The sequence below is a fragment of the Ambystoma mexicanum genome, chromosome 10 (genome assembly GCF_040938575.1).
Source record: "Ambystoma mexicanum isolate Mex_15411 chromosome 10, UKY_AmexF1_1, whole genome shotgun sequence".
Taxonomy (NCBI): domain Eukaryota; kingdom Metazoa; phylum Chordata; class Amphibia; order Caudata; family Ambystomatidae; genus Ambystoma; species Ambystoma mexicanum.
Genome location: NC_090932.1, coordinates 334,524,887 through 334,545,450, shown reverse-complemented (window position 1 = coordinate 334,545,450; position 20,564 = coordinate 334,524,887). Strand labels below are relative to the sequence as shown.

Genomic DNA, 20,564 nt, shown 5'->3' with positions numbered 1-20,564 from the left:
ACTTGCCTCTGCGTCTCCCCCACCATTTTTCTGAGACCCAGTATTTGGACGTTGTTTCTCCTCTCCCTAATTTCTAAATTGTCCATCTTTAGCATCACCTCCTCTTCCTGTAGCTCTAGCTCAGACATCCTGGCATCCAGCCTCATCTCCACCAGGTCCGCATTGAGCTGATTGTTTTCTAGAACCTCCACCTTGCTCTTGAAGGTACCCACTCTGCTCGTTAGATCCCCCACTGAGACCTGTACGTCCCACCTGAGGGCCTTGATTTCTGCTAGGATGTGCCCCGAGTCCTCCTTTGTGGAAAGAATGGACATGTCCACCTCCGTTGGTACCTTTCCCTCGGGTGTCTTCTTTGTCACCCCTCCCTGTTTTCTGGGTTGCAGCACCATTGGGTCCTTCCTTTGTTGCAGTCGGCAAAGGATACCCCCTTTACCCCTTTTTTTGTATTTCCGTTCTTTCTCTTTTTCTTCTTCTCCCCTCCCTTCTTCTCTTTTCCCTTTCTCCTTAGCTTACTCTGTCTACAGGAGAACCCGTCCTGTTGTATGGTCGTAAGGCTGCCTCCTCTTCACTCCACTGCTCTATGCCAACTTGCCTGTGGCGGGGACTTCCCTGAGTTGCCCCCCCACTGACTGCTTGGTTACATCCCACTCTCCCCCACGCTTGATTTTTCCTGCGATCCAATTACTCCCTACTGCTGCACACCTCGTTTGCCTTGTCCAAAGGCCTGCCGCCGCTCCCTGGGGGGGTGACTGCTCCTCCTCTCCATGTACTCCTCACCGCTGAAAACTTCTGCATTCGTTCAGGATGAGCGCCAGTCCTGGGTCGTTCCTTCCACCGATACGTTTCCCCATTACCAGATCCACATGCAGCTTCCTCCGCACTGGCCCGTTATGCCCACTTCTTAGGAGTCTTGGGTCCTCTCCCCGCCTTATCTCGCTGAGCCTCTGAATGCTGGGGTACTCGTCTCATCGCTTACAGCTATCTACCGTTGTCATTCTCTTCTTTGCTGCTGCGGGCTCCCACCTCCGGCTCTGTACCCCAATCAGCACTCTCCTCAACCTCTGACGCCAGCAGGAACGCCTCCTGCAGTCCGTCGGTGTTAGCTGAAGCGCTGGTCATTCTGTGGAGGCCCCGAGGTTCAGGAGAGCATCGGTCATAGTGCTCTCCACCCGGCGGCCATCTTGGAATCCATCTGAATTTTTCAAAAATGGGATCTGAGGTACTTTTGGATTTGGCAGCCTATCTGGATCTCAAGACTGATCCCTGGTGAAGATCGAAACGGCTGAATAATCTGCAAATCACCAAAAATATTCTGGTTGGTCTATACTGCAGATACCCTCTAATCAAACATATTTCAAATTGGCTGAGGCAAATTCCAATTGGGCTTGGTTTCCTGCAGTATTAATCAAGAAAAGAGATTGAATATTTATTATTGAAGGGGATACTACTGTTGATGATATTTGTAAATCGGAATTTATTTCATGGAATACACATGATTATCAATCATTCCTTGCTAAACATGAGGGGGGTTAATATTCTTGCTAATGCTTATTTTTTCTCTGCAGGAATCATGGGTGACTGATAGTCTGTATGGATGGTTTTACTGTTATTCAGAGATTCACTACAAGGAAAAAAATAGGTAGACCTACTGGTGAATTGATAATAGCAGCGAGAGCCAATATGGCACTTGCTGAATTTCTGCCTCATATCGTCAACCCTAACGCTTTGGCAGTTGTTGTTTCCATCCCTCTTTTAAAGCCACATTTAAAAAAAAATCTGATCAATGTATATCTTCCACCTGGCTGAGGCTGGTCTTAGTCTATTCTGAAGTATATTGATTGTATTCTAACTATATGGATACAAGGTTTCCCAGGCCTACAATTTATTGTTACAGGGGATTTCAATACACATTATGCTTTGGAGGATAATAGTGAATGCAATTGTCCATCTTGTTCTGACACCTTAGTATGTTGGTCATCCTTTCTGGATTCATATGGTTTAGGGATTTTAAATCCAGTGCCGGATTGCAGGTCTACTTTCACCTGGCATAATGGCAATTAAATTTGAGAATAGACTGTATTTATATTACTGATCCGTTAGGAGAGTATTTTTCTAGTTATGTCCCGCTGGTCAGTGACCATGTTGTTTTAAACTGCTAGTTAAAGTTGCGTAGTGTGACCATTCAACAAAAGTTGTTGGGGCATGTAGAAATCAATACGCAGATAAGCAGGTTACGTAGGACTGTGAGAAATATTGATGATTGTAACAGGGTATTGCAAGGTTTTATTAAAATACGTGGATATGTATAACCTGGACAACACCGCCTATACAACAGGTTAACCCAATCTTTATTTTTTAACGAGGGGTCTGTGTTACAACTGGGTTGTCGAACCAATGAGGGAAGGGGAGGGAACATAGACTACCTCCTGCTCCTACATTATATGACCCTGCAGGCATTGCAAGCAGGAACCACTTCTTTAAACAAAACCAGGCCTTTTTCAAAGAAGAAAGTGTGTGATTCATAGGAAACGTTTGTGATAAACTATGATTTGTGAATAAAGTGGTATTATACCACTCATAGTTGTGATAGGTTTTAGAATGTACAGATATAGATATATGTTTTGATAAGATGTTATATGTTAAACTTGTTTTTGTGTGAAGTGTTGTCTTAAACAGTGAGTAATTTTTTACAATCTGATGAATAGAAACTAAATGAAAACAGGTAAATAAAATACTGTACCCTGTTGGCTCCTATGAATCACACACTTTCACACAGCATTCAAAACACTCTCGGCAGAGGACCTGGTAGAAATCCGGCCCGCCCTCAAAGCCACATCGTATACAGACGACATTCTCCCAGCATCCATCCGCAAGGCCCTCCCTGCAGAAGCTCTCCTTCCCTACCTGGAGATTATGAACACCTCCCTAACAGAAGGCACCTTCCCATTGACCCTAAAAACAGGACAAATCATCCATCTACTAAAGAAACCCACTCTGGATCACGATAACTTAGGTAACTATCGCACCATCACCCATCTTCCCTTCCTAGGTAAGATCATCGAGAGGGCGATACCCGAACAACTGCAGCAACACATTGACACCAACAATCTCCTCCAATCTGGGTTCAGACCCAGATGCAGCACAGAGACAGTAACCATATTAGTGATAGACAACGCCCTTAACATCCTTGATGACGGCCACCCTAGCCTCCTGGTTCTACTCGACCTTTCGGCTGCTTTCGACACAGTAGACCACCAGCCACTTACAGACAGCCTATATCGGTGCATGGGGATCAGTAACCTTGTCCTATGCTGGTTCAAGTCCTACCTCGCCAACCACCAGCAGTTTGTCCAGATGGACTCCTCTAGATCCCCAATGCTAACCATCACCTGTGGAGTCCCACAGGATTCCATCCTCTCCTCAGTGATCTTCAATCTATGCATGGGACCGCTTGGAGCCCTCCTACCCACACACTGTTAAGACAAATTTCTGAACTCTGACCTGGTGGGCAGAGGTTCAGAAGGCCAGCCTAGTTTCTTGGAACAGGGTAACCTTCTGGACAAGCCAGACCAATCAAGGTAGCTTGGCGGCGGTCAAGACTAGGTCTCAGGAGGGGTGAGGGTGACTGAAAGACCTCAATGATCACACAGAGTAAAGGACACTTACAAATCACTCCCAGTCAGGTGTATATATCAAAAATATAAATAAATTTATTCCAAGGCCTTTGCAATTCAACACACAGTAAGAAAATCACAGCAATACTATTAAACCAACACAATCCTATCTATACACATACATACAAGACCAATTGGGTCTAAAGGATGAATGCACCGAATGGGTCCACAACCTAAACAGTGAAGGAAGTGCAAATAGTCTTTAGGCCCTTCTATATCAAACATAATCCTGAAAAAAACAAACTGAAAGGCAGTCCAATCCCTAAGATGAGGGGAGCCTAATGCTCAAATGTACTTGCGAAGCTGGCGCATGCAGTAGTTCAAATGGGCAAAGCAGGGTCTTTTGTAGGGGCTGTAGCAGCTCAGGAAGATGTTGAGGTGATGCAGAATAGGTTCCCACTATTTGAGGAGGGCCTCCACTTGAGGGCAGAGAAGATTCCAAGAGTTGGGAATAGTTTGCTAGTTTGCACCAGCAGTGGAAAGAAGAGGGGCCCTCAGGGGCCACTTGTGTGTAAAAATTGATGGATGCGCTAGGGGTACTGGTTAGGAATGCAATTACTCACTGACTCCTGGCGCACTCGAGACCAAACGTCGGGAGTTGAGTCCACTTCGGTTGCAGGTTCCGGCTTTCAGCGACGAAGATACAGCATTGATTCCCCTACGGGACAGTGGCAATTTCTCCCCTCCTGGTGGATGGATCAGGCCAGTTCCGCTGTAGCAGGCTTCAGGACACAGAGGAGCACAGCTGCAATGAACACGGCTGGGCAACACGGCAACCGCGTAAACTCCAGCTCGGGCGCACTCACTTTACTCCAGACCTGGGGATAGTAAGTGTACGAAATTCGGTGTGCGGAGTGCCGTGAACACAGAGCTCGGGCATCCTTGAAACAGTGGCGGTCTCAGGGCAAAGCTTCTGCGCAAGCTGGTCAGTCCACTAGTTGGCCCAGGGACACTTCCGAAAAGTCTTACTTGCAGGTTAAGATGAAGGTGCCGAGAATAGTTGGTCCCACTATTCCAAAGGGTCGAAGCGTCTTCGCAGACCTTCTGGGACGACCAGGTGCAGAGGGGTCCAGCGGGACGACAGCGGGCTCAGGGTGCCAAACCTTCCAGCGGGTAACCAGCAGTTCCTCGACTTGGCTTCTTAGTTTCAGGATACTTGGATCCTATCCTGCGTTCGTTGAGAACTCCAGAGATCGACATTGTATAGCTGTGTGCACCCTTATCTTATCCAGAATCTCCTTCGCGCCAAAAACGAAGAGGACTCAATGGGAGATCTGCTCACATTCAGGCAAACCATACGTGGACCAATCACAGACCACAGTGGTCCCAGGTATTCACAGCACTCCAGACTCTGTGCCACCCAGGATCTGTATTGGAACCAGACCTTCCAGACTACATCCTGGGGGCGTGCACACAAGGCATGCAGAAGCCTGCAAAAGCTTGGCGCTTCACGGGAAAATGCATGACCAAATAAGGACGGACGCGGGTCGGCTCGACCTGTGGAAGGTGAAGGGGCAAGATGGCCAAAGGACAACACAAAGAATCTCGTGGCATGGCCATTTTGGGGCCAGGCCACCTAACCGTGCCAAACGCGGTAATCATGGTTTACCTAGCAGCAAAGGGTTATAAATATACGAAATGATAAGCAGCCACCAGCCCTGTCCAAGGCACATCTGCACTTCTCCTAAAAAATCCTTTCAGAGTATCTAGGGCCTTTGGAAATGACTATTAGACCCAAGTGCACTGTACTTTAAGGTACATTGTACACTTGTTAAATGTTGCAGAAAAGTTGCAACATTGGAAAGGACTAAGGGAAACAAAGACTCCCAGTACTCAGGGCCCTATTCTCAACTTGACGCAGTGAAGGTGCTAAACAGCACGATTCACTGCGCCAAAAGAGGACACACAGGCTCCACTTCTATTCTCAAGTGGGCCTGGGCGTCCTCGTAGAGCACGACAGTGATCTGTGTGGATTACGTCTGTTTTTAGTTCTAACGGGCGCAATCTAATCTCGGCAGCATTTTTGTAAAATAATGACATATTCGTTATTTTACAAAAATGCTGCCGAGAACACAGATGAACATGTACCTATACACCAAAGTAAGCAGCTTCAACATTGCAGGATATTGAAGCTGCTTACTTTGGTGTATAGGAAAGTGTTCATATACACCTGTATGGTGTATATGAACACTTTCATTTAAAGCGAGTAGCTCCAACGTTGCATACTGCAATGTTGAAGCTGCTCCGCACAGGTTTATATGAACACTTTCATTTACACCAAAGCGAGCAGCTTCAACGTTGCAGGATGCAACATTGGAGCTGCTTGCTTTGATGTAATTGAAAGTGTTCACATACACCCGTGCGGTGTATATGAACACTTTCATTTACAGCTGAAGTTGCTCGCTTCCGACTTCGGAGGAATGCGCCACCTTCGGAATCGGTCTTAAGTACCGAAAAGGTTAAGTCTTTTAACGTCCTTTTCGGTACTTAACACTTGGATAACAATAGGGCCCTGACTGTCTTTAAAGGCATGTCAGTTTCCCCATAACAAAGTGAGTGAAAAGCCCATTGGAGTGCAGCAGAAGGCTGTGCTCCTCTAGCAAAGTCAGACTATGGTGTTTAAACAAAGCGAAAAGTTGGGGGGGTTCACAACTGGAGCGAAAAGTACACATAGATGGAAATCTTTCCTAACACACCCAACATCGACATCCACCAATACACCGATAACACACAGCTATACCTCAAGATCGACTCCATCAAGGACATCCATAGGCTCAAAACCTGCCTCTCGCTGATCCAATCGCCGATATCCAGAGCATACTTGAAGCTCAACCCCTCCAAAACCGAATTCCTACTCCTCACCAACAACACCGAACACCCAGGCATACAGACCTGGCTATCAACCATGAACTCTGAGGGCTCCACACCCGAGCTCACCTCCTGCACCAAGTCCTGCGGGTTCCAGGTCGTCAAACACCTCTCCTTCAAGACACACATAGCTAAGAAAACTCAGACAGCTTGGTCTCAGCTCTCCCTCCTGCGGAAAGTCAAGCCCTTCCTCCCTCCGGACAGCTTAAGATCCACTGTTTAAGCACTGGTGCTAGCCCACCTGGATGGGGGCAATGCACCCCTGGAAGGACTCCTGTACTTCCCTTGTGCCCCTGAGAAGTGTCCTATACATGGCTGATTGCCTCATCAAGGATCTAAGCAGATACAACCACATCAGCCCAGCCCTCATCGACCTTCCCTGGCTCCCGATGCACGTCCGAATCACCTTCAAGCCTCGATGCATCATCTATAAGGCAGTCGCCCTCGTCACCCAGCCACCTTACAGAGAAACCCAGTATCTATGGTGGACAACCCACCACCAGAAGCCATGACACGTGCAGACTTGAAATCTGCTGCTTCAAAAAGGAAAGGACCACAAAAAAGCCTTCTCTGCCCACGAATCAAGACTTTGGAACCTCCTCCCCATCAGCATCAGACTCGCCACCACATGCCTACAATTCAGAAAAGACCTCAAGACCCACCTCTTCAAGGAATCTCTCCTCAACACCTAGGCCATCATGCCCCCCCTCCCCTTCATGCCATCTGACTCACTAGACACTGCCCGCACCTCTCCTCCCCGCCACTGGTACAGCAGTACCCCTCTTCTGCACCCCCCCACTGTATATTTGTTCTGTTGTTACATCTGAAAAGTGTTCCATTCTGCATCTGTACTGTTGTATTCTTCTGTAAAGTGCTCTGTTATGTGTCTGTATTGTTGTATATCTCTGTAAAGCGCTTTGTTGCTTCTCGAAGCTAGATCTGCGCTCAATAAATACCATAACAATACCATAATAATAAAGATGATAATATTGGAGTTTGATTGGGAACTAGATGAGATTCTTGAAGAAGTTGACGGTGTGATCACAAGCCTTAGCAGTAATCAGAAAAGGTCAGCGTATTCTAAAATTAAACCCAGGGTTGTATATGATCCAGCTATTGTGGCAAAAAAAGTGAATTTACAGCGGATATAAGGTATTTAAAAACATGGACGCATGATTTGGTCTGGAGGCAGTATTTAATTAGACAAGTGTATACTAAGTATAAACATTGGATCAGATGGCATAAAATGTCAATACATTATGCAAATTGACAAATAATGTTCACCGCCTTTAGAGATAGTCACAACTTTTGGCATATTTCCAATACAAATATGAATGGTAGGAGTAACCAAAAAATGTATCTGATTTAAAAGAAGCCATAACTGGACATATCTCTGACTCAAACAGGAAGTGGTATACCTTCAGTGCTGAGGACTTATTAACAGTTATCTTGAATTTAAAACCTTCTAGAGCGCCCAGGCCCAATGTTATGTTAAAGGCATCCCCCTCCTACTGGGTACATTTTCTTCAGATGGGTTTTACTAAAATTGTTCGGTCGGGTATTATTCCTGAGAGCTGGGAGAAAGCCAATTTAGTTCCTGTGTTTAAGAAAGCGGTCAGAAGAAGAAAAAAAACGACCACCAGCTGGCCTTGGCTGACTCTATCTCTAATATATTTTCAATCTGTATCCTGAAAAAATTAACTGAGTGGGTAGCTGATGCTGGTTTCTTATCTTGCCAGCAAATGGGATTTAGGCAGGGCCATGGGACTTTGCTAAACATATGAACGCTGATGTATGTAATTAGAACTACTTTGTTGACTAAAGGTGCTAAATTATATATCTGCTTTGTTGACTATACTGCAGCTTTCGACGCTGTATCATGTCCCCGTTTGTGGAACAAATAAGAAGCTTGGGGCTGTGATCTATCTATGCTTAGTTTTATAAAGCAATTGCATCAAGAGATGACGGTTTTCATTAGACTTGATCTAGAGGGAAGTTCATCAGCCCATATTAAAACAAATCATGGAGTAAATCAGGGCTCCAGGACCTCCCTTGTTTGTTCATCTCTGGGGCAGTCCAGCACCAAAATGCCAGGCAATTTTCCTCTGAACAACAGTAACGACTGCAACCCCAGACACGTGTGTTGGCCTTGTTGGGCCTCATTGTAGGGTGGAGCTGTGCCTCTCTAAGAGCAGTGAGCAAGGGGTCCATGTCTGGATTACCCTAGTAATTTAGGGCGCGACCCAAAGTTACGTTAATTATGCACAGATAAATGGTATGGCTTTGTGCCTCTGCACGTTGAAACTGCACATAACACCTAGGTATGTAAGAAACTCTTCTTTCCATGGCATTAATGGTTCTGCTGTCTCTACTGGAATTTGGGAGGGAGCTCCATATTGTAGGTGAATTTTGTTTTAATGAGTGTCACCAAGAAATGTTGATAGTTCGCTTATGTGTCAAGTCTCTCTTGTGTGTTAAATAGTAGAGATGCAAGCAGGCGGGTGACGTCACAATGGTATGGCCAAAAAACTGGTGTAGACCATTTATTAGCCCTCACCATTGTGAGGGGTAGATGCAGTGATGGGGGAGCAGTGGAGCACTTACATGGCATGCTGATGTCATCTGGAGGACGTGCAGTGGGTGCACAGAAAATGGTTGCAGCAATGGCAGCCCTCGTGCTGCAGCTGCACAGGGAGGTCTGGATGCTGCTGTTTAGCGTGGTGGCAATCCCTGAGGTAAGCGACCCATGTAAATGCCAGGACAAGTGAATGGAGCCTCCAGGGGGAGAAAGCCCAGCTAAGTTTCGATCAGCTGCAGGTCCTGCGATGGCAGAGGGCATTGGGTGACGCACGAGCAGCTTCGTGGCCAGGAATGTTGCAGTCCGGAAGAACAAGGGTGCAGAGACTAGAGTGGCTCCTTGTAAGTTTATTGGATGCAAAGACTCGTAGTCACTGCCTTCCTCTGGCAGTCTTCCCTTCAGCTGCCACTGATACACATTCTGGAGGCAGTGGTGCCCTGCGGTGGAAATCTCAGGGTGATGCTCTTGTGCCCTAAAACATGAGCAACCTCAGGGCTCTTAGAAAATAGTGAAGATTACAAATAGAGAGTAAGAGTGCATGAGTTTGAGAGAGAAAGACACATGGAGGGGGAGCGAAAAGACGGATTTGTGAGACGAAATGAGCGATCTAGAAAGTAGGGTGGAAATGACAGTGTGTATGTGGTCATGAGTGGGGAGGAGAGAATAAGCCACACAAAAGAATGTATGGGAAGAAGGCAGGGAGGGAACAATAGTGTGAGAGAAAGTAAGAAACCAAGAGTGTCATGGTGGGAATGATCAACAAAGAAAGAGAGCGCAAGAGATGAATAATGGCTATAGAAAGTGTGAAGGAGAGCGCAATCTTGATAGAGAAAGGGTGAAAGAGAAACATTGAGAAATGGTGAAAGAACTTCAGAGACAGTTCAGTCAATATCTACATGTAGTGAAAGCGCATAGAACCCCAGAGATAGAGAGAACTTGTGAAATATATCCAAAGAAAGTGTGAGATTCAGAGAGAGCAAATGGGGACCTAGCAAGTAAGAACGAGTAAAAGAGAGAGTATGAAAGATGGTTTGCAAAGGAGAGGATAAAACATGCACAGAAAGAGCAATGGTAAAGGAGACACACTGCAAGAGAGGGAGGATATAGAGGCAGCAGAAATTCAGTACATACTTCTTTTGCCCACCAGAGGTGGTAGTTTGGAAGCTCTGCACTGCTTTGGAATGATTGCACTCGGGCATATTCAACAATGTACCTTGAAAAACCTGTAGTCTTTCACAAAATCGCCATAACACTAGCCTGTGAGTACCTACATTTCTTTTTTCCATTTCAATTACTGGTTATGGCAGAACCTGAGCTTCTGTGCTGGGAAGTTTAGCATCTAATAACATCGCTCCAGGCGCAATTTATTGCTGGTTGGGGACCCTGCTAGATTTGTTTTAGTTGCTTGTAGACAATCGGGAATAAGCTCAGTCCCTGCTTCTTGAAACCATAACTATAAGAAGAAAGCATTCCCGTCTAGTTATTCTCTTGCAATTATCTTCCTGGCACACATTATGAAAGGCATGTTCTGCTGGCCCATACATTACTTCATTAAAGTGGAACACAAACTCTTATTGCCATGTTTTCTGACACACTCTTTTAGTCGTCATTGTTTAATCTGACAAGTAATGTGTCCCGTCTGTTGTGATAAGCATTATTTGTTTTTTTGCAATACACGATTGCCCTCCCCCCCCCTAATGGAATAAAACACGTTCTGCATTGTCTCTGAGCAGTGTTAACAAATTAATAGCCACAAACAATTTTTTATACTGAGAATACAATGTTTTTTGTGTGCATTAGGACTACCTTTGCTAGGTACTGTGGCAAACCTTGATGTCTTGGACTGGTTTATGAGATTTCTTTCTAATCACGCATAAAACATGTTAGCATATATCTTTGGAAAAGGTGCTTTACGATGCACCTTTTGCACTGATTTGTAAAGAACTGCTGAGGTTGAGGAGGGGGACATTTCCCTTGATACTCTCTGTGAGGAACCTGAGGGCTTCTTCACATCTACTCCCCTTGGATCCTCTTCTCAGGGGGCCGTGGAAAGGCCACTACTCTTGGATCCCGACCCTGGGGGTGGAAATGCTAGGGAGGATCACCTGGGTGGAGGGACCTTGGGGAGTGGGGAGAGGATGTCTTTGGGTGAGACATGGTATCCCCCTTTGCCTTGTAAGAATAAACCTACCCTCCCTCTACCTTCATAGGGTATTGCCAGTCATTTTGTCTTACTTCCACTCATGCACACCACTTTGGGACGAGGAAGAGGCGACTAGGAGTTGTACACACTAACATTCATTCACACCACTCTGGTACTGAGACGAGGAAGAGGGCGGCAGAGGATGTCTATTGCAAGAGTCAGGCATGTCCCAAAAATAGAAGTAATTGTGGTCAGGCAATTGAAACCAAGGACTTGCACCTGCAACCAGTTAACACGCCACAGTTGCGTAAAAGGTGGGACCGCCAGCTGGCAAGGAGAAACCGGCCAGAGCAAAACTGGCCTGGGAGAGACTGGCCCGAGAAGCCTGCCTGGGGGTCGAAGTGACCTGGAAGAAAATTGCCCAGCAGGATGCTGCTGAAGAGGGTCCTGCCCGGAGGACAGGGCACCGGCTGCTGCAGTGGAGAGACAGTGGCACTGGGTGTGAGAGGGTCGAGACCAATACAGTCGTTGTTGCCTTGTGCCCACACCTGGAGCTGTGGGGCATGGAAGACTCCCAAGTACTGCAGGCCACAGGTGGCATCTTCAAGGGAAGTGCGGAGCTACCAGAAACACACAGCGAGGTTCAAAGAAGGCGGCCGCTGCTCGCCAAGCTCCCAAGAAGTCTATGCAGATCCGAAGGACGCCGGAAGAAAGGAGAGGAGCAGACAAGTACCGGTGAGTGAAATAAAGGGAACACTCATACCGGGGCACTCCTGGAGCTACAACAGGGCATATGGTAATGCTGAATGAACTGAAACATGTGACAATTAATGGTGAACCCAAAGTGAGGGGTCTTGAATATCGAGCAAGCTACGAATTATAATTAAATGAATTTAAATATGAAGCAAGTATTATTGAATACAAAATTAAAGGAAAGTTCTGATAAGCCTACGAATGAAGTGAAAACAAAGTGTGAAACCTAAGTAATTTTTAAAATTGTATTTATAATATGCATACCGCCTGAGGTAGCTTTGCATATAACTTTAGTTAGGCATACAGAATAAAACAGTAAAAACATCATACTAAATACAAACATGCATATACAACAAAATAAAAAAATACCTTCGGATAACATTCTTTTTTAAACTTTATTTTTCGACTTACAAGTGAAACACTTTGACAAAACAGTTACAGCGAAACGTATACAGTATACATATGCATATGACAGAGACACAGACCATCACAATACATCACCTACAACAGTACTGTCCGCAGGGCAAGATGAGTCATCAGCTGCTAATCCCAGGGTAGTGTTCAAGTACCTCCGCAGGGGGGCCCATATTTCCTTTGGCCTGCATGAAGCTGTGACGCCCCTGACATAGCTCTCTTCACTTTCCTGAACGTATATGAGATCTTTCAGCCACGCCTGCTGGGTGGGGGCAGATCTGGACTTCCAGGCTCTTGAGTATATTCCTCTTAGCCACTGCTCCTGCAACTGTAATAAAACACTGTGCCTTGACATCTTTCCTATATCCCCAAGTATGTATTTCAAAGGGGTTGCTGATATATAGACGTCAAGTATGTCACTGATCACGTCCACCACATCATCCCAATACCGCCTGATCGGTGGGCAGTCCCAATACATATGTATAGAGATTGCCGCTAGGGCAAGACATTTGGGGCAGGACGCTTGTGCCGAAGAGTTGAATTTGGATATTTGGTGTGGGGTGATGTGCAGGTGGTTCAGCATTTTAAATTGAATCAATCTAAAGTTTGAATGTAATGAGATGGAGTTAGTGTACTGGCAATATTTTGCCCATTGGCTTTCTTCTATTGCTATATCTAGATCACATTCCCACTTAGCTTTCATTGTATTTCTAGATGGGGTATGTGATTGGACTGCTTTGTACAGACTAGAGATGCTACCTGTGACGCCCTCCTAGGTGATGACTGCAGTGAGAAACTGGTGTGTAGGTGGTGCCTCAGGAAAGGAGGGCCAATTCTTTTTGCATGCTGCTCTCAGTCGGTGATATCGTAATGACGTAACAAGACCTGCCCCAACTTTGTCCTTAACGGTCGTCAATGATGCAAACCTACCATCCGGGTATAAGTCTCCCAAACGCATCTCCTTATCAGGGTCCCATCTGCGCTGTAATGACGTATCTAGGGTGGGCTCTAGGCCGGGATGGTGCGATAGGTGGGTATGAGGCCAGTAGGGGTTTACACAAGCCACCTTGCTGAATAGCTTGGACCAGCACGGCACAGTGGAGCCCGTCGGATCAACCTCCCCCATATCTTTCTTGGCTCTAGAAAATAGCATTGCTTGTATTTAGTATTTATTTATTTATAGAGCGCACCAGGCCGTGGGCATCCGGGCGCGTAGTTTAGTTACAACATGACAAAGGCAGACGGAACATTACAAATTACATTTTAAGTTACAGATATATATATAGGCAGTTACAGAGTGAGCATAAAAGACATATCCTATATACAGGAAGTGAGGCAGGAGGCTAACGCATGGAGGGAGGTTAGCAAGTAGATGGAGGGTCTTGGGCGGTTAGCCAAGCTTTGGCCATGTTTTTGAATCTGTAGAAGGATTGTTCTGCTCTTAGCGGGTTAGGGAGCGAGTTCCAAAGTTTAGCCGCCATAACTGGGAAGCTGGCTCCGCCTGATCTTTGAAGGTTGAAGTGTGGTATAGAGGGGCAGTTAGACTGAGCAGTGCTACGGAGGCTGTTAGTGTTGTGGAGGGCAAATCTGTTGATTAGGTAGTAAGGTGTTTGGATGGATAGGCATTTGTGAGTGAGGGCAAGTGTTTTCAGTGTAATTCTTTGAGGGACCGAGAGCCAGCGTAAATTACGTCTGGTGTCTGAAATGTGTTGGTTCCTGGGGATGTTGAGTGCTGCTCTGATGCTGTTGTTTTGGATAATTTGTAACTTATTAAGGTTACATTGGTTAGGGCCCAGATAGAGGGCATTACAATAATCAATTTTTGACAGCACGAGGGTCCTGGCAAGTGTGACACAGTTAGCTGGTGATAGGAAGGGGCGACTAGCTGTGATAAGCTTGCATGTGTATGCCGCTGCAGAAGAGACTGCATTGGTTTGTCTGGCCAAGGATAGGGTGTAGTCGATGTAAATCCCTAGTGTTTTGGTGTCCTTGGAGGCCTTGATAGTGTTACCATCGATGACGAAGGAATTGAACGCAGGGGCCAGTTTGGATAGTATTTGGGGAGAGACGATTGTATATTCATAGGGGCGAGCACACATTTTTCAGCCTGTATATGTGCCTACTGTTCCGTGGAGTCGGACCAGTATTTAGCAAAATGTGGTCTGGGGCCACTATCCCACCGGTTTCGTATCTCTCGCACATTTTGGGCCATTGGAGCCTCAACGCACCCCTTCCCCACACAAAGCTGGGGGCAATTTTCTGTAACTTATGGAAGAAATGCCTGCCGGGCCATATCGGAATGTTGCAGAGCAAATATAGCAACTTTGGCACCACCACCATTTTGAGTAATGCTATCCACCCATATAAGGATATCTGAAGTTTGTCCCAGACCTTAAACTTGTGTTCCAGGAGCATTAGGTAAGGTTCGTAGTTATTGGTGTATAGGGTTTGCCTATTGGTGGCCACAACAATACCCAGGTAGCATGCATGGTAGGAGACCATCGGAAGGGAGAAGTGGCCTGGGATTGTAATGTGGTTGATGTGAGGGGGATAACCTCCGATTTCGCTTGGTTAGTCCTATATCCAGAGTATTTCGAGAACGCAGTTATCTCCTACATTACTGGTGGAAGGTGCTTTTCTGGGTCTCTTACATATATCATCGTGTCGTCTGCATATAGCGATATGAACTAGGGTGACCTCTGATGCGAATGCCCCTCCATGCATGTTTATGCCTCTGTTTTGCTGCCATGCCCTCTATCGTGAGAGCAAATATAAGAAGAGATAGCAGGCAACCCTGCCTTGTGCCTCTGCCCAGTGTAAAACCCGGCGATAAAGTCTGATTAGTTCTGATCATAGCGCTAGGACTTTTGTACAGTATTCGTATATACCTCAGAAGAAATGGGCCAAACCCCATTTTACCCAATATGGCATACATATAACGCCAGGATACAGAGTCAAACGCTTTTTCAGCATCTAGGGTAACCACTATCGTCTTGGCATTTGGATTCATTTGTGAAGTGATGGCGAAGAATCTTCGGAGATTCAGAGCAGTGGGGCGGCAGGAAATAAATCCTGATTGGTCTGGGTGGACTAACTTATTCATATGGGGGAGTAGGCGAGTTGCAATTGCTTTGGCAAATATCTTGGTGTCAGTGTTAATCAGCAACAGGGGGCGGTATGAGGACGGCTCCTGGGGGGGCATGTGGGGCTTAAGCAGAACTGCCTCCTTCATCGTGTTCGATAGCTCATCTTTCTCGAGAGACTCTTCCCAAACTTCCAAAAACTTAGGAGCAAGTTCTCCTTTGAATGTTTTGTATAGGTCGGCTGGGATACCATCGGATCCTAGGGTCTTGCTGGCTTTTAGGTCTGAGAGGGCATGTTCTAACTCTTCGGTGGTTAGGGCAAGATCTAGTTTCTCTTTGTCCATCTCCTCTGGCTTGGGTAACGGGGATGAGTCTATGTAGTCTTGGAGATCAAAATCAGTTCACCGTGTCCGCAATGGCATATAGATTAGAGCAGAATTTACGGAACACCTTGTTTATTGCACGCGGTCTAGTATGCACCGCTCCTTCAGGAGCCACAATGCTAGTTATTTGTCTCACCCCCTGCTCTGCCTTGATTAGATTGGCCATCAATCTGCTCGCCTTATTACCTTCTCCATATCTCCTCGCCCTTGTAGGCTGTGTTGCATAGAAAAGTTCACGATCCGCCAATGATCTGAATTTGGACCGCTGTTCTTGTATTTTTTTTTTAGATGGTCTTTCTCCATAGTTTGAGAATGTTTAATCTCCAGGTCTCGCAGAACCTGTTCAGTGTGGTCCAGCTCTCTTCTAATCCCCCTTAGTGCACCGTGTATCTGCACCATCTGGTGACCTCTTAGCCAGACTTTAAAAGTTTCCCATACCGTTACATTTGAGTTTACCGATCCTGTATTGCGATCAAAGAAGTCTATGATCTCTGTTCTAAGGGACTCCACTATTGTATCATCTTTCAGTAGATCAGGCGGCATCTGCCAATTTCGAGTGGTGTGTTCTGTATCGGATGGCAACAGGTCGAGGAATACCAGAGAGTGGTCTGATATCGTATGTGGAAATATTGTACATTAGTTAGCATCAGGCACAAGATCTGGAGAACACAACCAGTAGTCAATACGAGAACTGGAATCATGTACGTTTGAGTAGAACTTGTATTTGCGTTCCTGAGGGTGTAATTCTCTCCACATGTCTGCCAAGGGGAGTGTGGCCATGGCTTGGAGCATTGTCAGTGCTGACTTGGAGGGATGTCTGTATCTCACTGATGATCGATCTGAGCTAACTCAGTGGATCTTTATTGTTTGATGGCGGTGGGATATTGCGCTCAATGTATCTCATGGCTTCTTCAGGGGATTCAAAAAAGTATGTGCTCCCGGAGTGTTGCAAGCGGAGCTTCGCAGGGAAAAACATAGCATAGGGTATTGATTTTGCTCTGAGCTCTCTCTTTACCTGGTCGAAGGTGCGACGGGCTGACTGCACTCCACTCTAAAAATCTGCATATATATGGATTTTAGCAGTCATACAACAGTATCCCTCTTTTCTCTGGATAGGCGAGAATCAGGTCCCTATCTTGGTAATTAAGGAGGCGGGCAATAACTGTACGTGGTTGTGCCCCCGGCTTTGGAGGAGGCGCCAGGGACCTGTGGGCCCTCTCAACCAAGAACTGTTGGGAGAATCATGCGTCAGGGAAAATGGAGCGGATCACTTCTTCCATATGCACTCTTTTGAGACATTAAGAGTTTTCTCCGCCAGGCCGACCACTCTAATATTATTCCGACGTGACCTTGATTCCAAGTAGCACTTCATTTGGATTAGTCTTAAGGTCTTCTTAATGTCCTCGATATCTTTGCCTTGCTTGCTCGAGGTATCTTCTATCCCCCCTAGCCTGGATTCTGCCTCAGAGACCTGTGTGTTTACATGTTGCAGGTCTGCCTTGATGGAAGTTATTGTACTGCCAATATCATTAAGTTTGCTGTTCACCGCTGCAAATCCGGCTTGCAACGCAACCATGTACAGGTCTGCCGTGTTCTCAGTGGAGACCTAAGCATGGGGGCGACTGGCCTGCGGAGACCCATCTCTTCTTTCCTCCGTGCTGAAGTTGGTGAACGCATCCATTGGACCTTTTCTGCTGCCTTTATTGCCCCATGGCATATCTGACCAATTCCAATGTGCGGATGTGTAGACCGGCACGCTGGTCCGGCAGCTCCACGTTATGTAATTTCCCTCTAATGTGATTGGAGGATCCATGAGTTTGGAATTACCCAGCCGGTGGGCAAGACTCCTTAAACACTCCATAGAGATATTGAGCTCTATCTCCTTTAATGTGTTTGGTGCCCCGAGCTCATGAGTGTCAAGTCCTCCTCGAATATGGCAGCCTGGACTGCCTTCTCACAAAGAAACCTGCACCACATGTGGTACTAAAGTGGAACATCTTAGTTGCTGTTGAGATCGTGTGTCTATACTCTTGCACTGAGCTGTGTTGCTAGTAGTGGTATTGGGAGTTTAGTAAGAATAGGGAGGGAGCTTGCACATCACTGGGATCTGTTGCTGTTGCTGCCGGGCCCTAGTAATGTTGCTGGCTACACTCCGTGTCCCCGCCAGTCATGAAAAGTTATGATGCCCGGATCCCTGAACTTTCAAGACAAGTCAATGGAAAGGCTTTCGCTGTAAAACCCCGAGTGGGTATATCAGGTGCTGGGCCAGAGGATGTTCTTCAAGATCTCCTGAAAGCAACTATATGATGAGCTTGGCCCCTGAAGTGGCCACTATTACATATATACCAGTTACGTGCCGGAGGTTGGGCAGTAGCACGGCTGCGGTTTACCGCAGGTCCCACGTGTGCTTTGTGGACTCGCTGCAGCCCCACATACCCTCTTCCGCCGGTGGTAAGGGGCCTCCCTCGACCCAGGTGTCCCGAACTGCTTGCTCACATTGCACACGCCAGGGATGGGAGCCCATGTTGGATCTCAGACGGAGTGCACTTCCACCGGCCACGGCCTCGTTGCTCTATAAATCTGCTGCACTTTACACCAGGGCAACTGTCAAGGACACTTCGATCTCAGGCGCAGGAGTGGATTTAACCAACCACCCCCACACTGGTCTTGAGACCTGCAAGTCAAGGCTTACCAGGTGTTCGCGACCAGGGCATAGAAAGAGGGTTAGGGTCTCGCTGATTGGATAGGTTGGGGAGATTTGGAAAACCGGGAAAAGGACAAGGTAGAGGTTGTGGACAGGTATGGGAAGATGGGGAAGGGCTCAACTGCTGCACACCTTCATGGCATTCACTGCTCGTGAACGGACAAATGATTCCCCAGTTGTGCTCTTTTGGGTTCCTTACACCATGTTAACTTCACACAAAAGTAAGGTTAACGAGCCTATGCAACCCCAATAATAATACCAACAAACGTGAGAAACCATTGACATAGATTATTCATGCATGTCACACTTAGCTCTGTTTCATTGTCCAGTCCTTAAACGTGGTCCTTGTTGTTGTCACCAGTCGCTAGATGTCGACGTTGAACTGCGCCTTGATGGTTGTGCGGTCGAGGTCACGCTACAAGAAAGAATAACGTGTTATTCTTTGAATGCACTCATGCGGTCATTCATTCTCATGTCACATCCGTACATGCACACTGTTTCATCACAAACTGTGATTCATATGGGCTTGCCCCGAAACTAAGTTGTTTACAAAAGCCTGCACGAACTTCGCCGTGCGTGGCTTGAGGCGTCTAACGTGGTCCTTAATGACACCAGCGCTGCGTTCCTTTTAAAAGCTGTACTTGCGTTACTACGCGCGGTACGAAAGCCTCAGAGCGTGGAGGCAAGGGCAACAAGTGCGCGCGACACCCCCCCGTGGCGCTACTTAGCTTGCTGTGCCTGCGCAGGGGCGAATGGTATGGATTGAGGCTGAGTCCCCCCTGCGCTTTCCCCAACTCCCTCTGCGGGCTTTATTGACTGTCTGTGCTGTGCGTTCCCAACCCTCCTCAGCGCGTGGAAACTTATCTGTAGGTTGGCGAGGGGCCGGATTCTGAATCTGGTGGGGCTGGGCCCCTCGCGAGAGCCTTTTGCTGGAGCTCTTCAAAGCACGTCCTCCTCCTCGGGACTCTCGAGCACAAGCCCCGTGCTGAAGTCCTCGCGCATGCGCGTTGCTGTGGGCCACACCCGAACCGCTCCCTGATTGGCTGCTCCTGCGCCAAGCATGCTGGGCAATGTAGGCCAGATGTCCTTTTGCCCTGCAGAGAGGACAAAGCAGCCTCCTGTAGGGCAGAACCTTTCTCCTGCTGGATTTTACTGACTGTTTATCAAAACATAACCCATGATGCACCCCACACACATATTTGCCTCCCCGAATCCCTTTTGCTCCTTGTGTCCTTTTTGTCTGGTCTGTTTTAGGTTTTTTTCCTGACAGCAACGTTGCATATGTTCTCTCCCTTGCAGCAGCACTCCTGTATGTTTGCGGCGGCCACAGCTCCACCTCGGGTTCTTGGCGTTAGGCAGCTATATCCATTCTCACCTACGATGACCTCCCTGGGAAGCTGGGACCCGAAGGCCTTGCAAGTGGGGGAGGTGATCCGCAACTCGTTTTCACGCCTCTCCACGGGGCCCCTCTGTCCTGTTTAACTCGGAAACAGTGGACCACACAAGGATCTCCGCAGCTCCACTGATGCTTGGGAGCAGTAGCTACCGTGTCGCAGACAGCTTAGCAGTCAAGACACCCACGATCTGCAGGATAAAAGGAAAGGATTTATGTATGCAGTGCAGCTACACGCTCAGGTGGCCAACTTAGCTGACGGCCAACAGCGCCCCCCTTCGGATAGCATTCTTAAAATGTCCATACATTCCTCATAACATTTAATCATATAAAAAATGTGATTGGTATTGTTGCCCTCAAACAACCTATTCCATCTTATAGTTACGTCTTCATGGGAAATTGTATTACTATATGCTTTCATGTGCTGCAATCTAATGGTGTTTAAGCTCATACAATGGTTCATGATATGTTCAGCAGATTCTAACTCAATTTCACCACATAATCTACACAAGTGGTCAAAATTAGGTATACCCAGTTTTGTGTCTTGGATCCCTAGTGCCTCTGTTGCATT

At 46.9% G+C, this 20,564-nt stretch overlaps 1 long non-coding RNA gene across 2 annotated transcripts in view; it reads right to left on the bottom strand.

Moving 5' to 3' along the window:
* The window catches only part of LOC138491420 (uncharacterized), a 113,035-nt gene extending 92,856 nt beyond the window's left edge, over positions 1-20,179 (bottom strand). The window contains exon 1 of one of the 2 annotated variants that reach the window (XR_011276004.1): positions 12,518-20,179. This is a non-coding gene — a long non-coding RNA (uncharacterized lncRNA). The remainder of the gene's footprint in view (positions 1-12,517) is intronic. The other variant, XR_011276003.1, reaches the window with a different exon arrangement.
* Between the last annotated feature and the right edge of the window lie 385 nt (positions 20,180-20,564).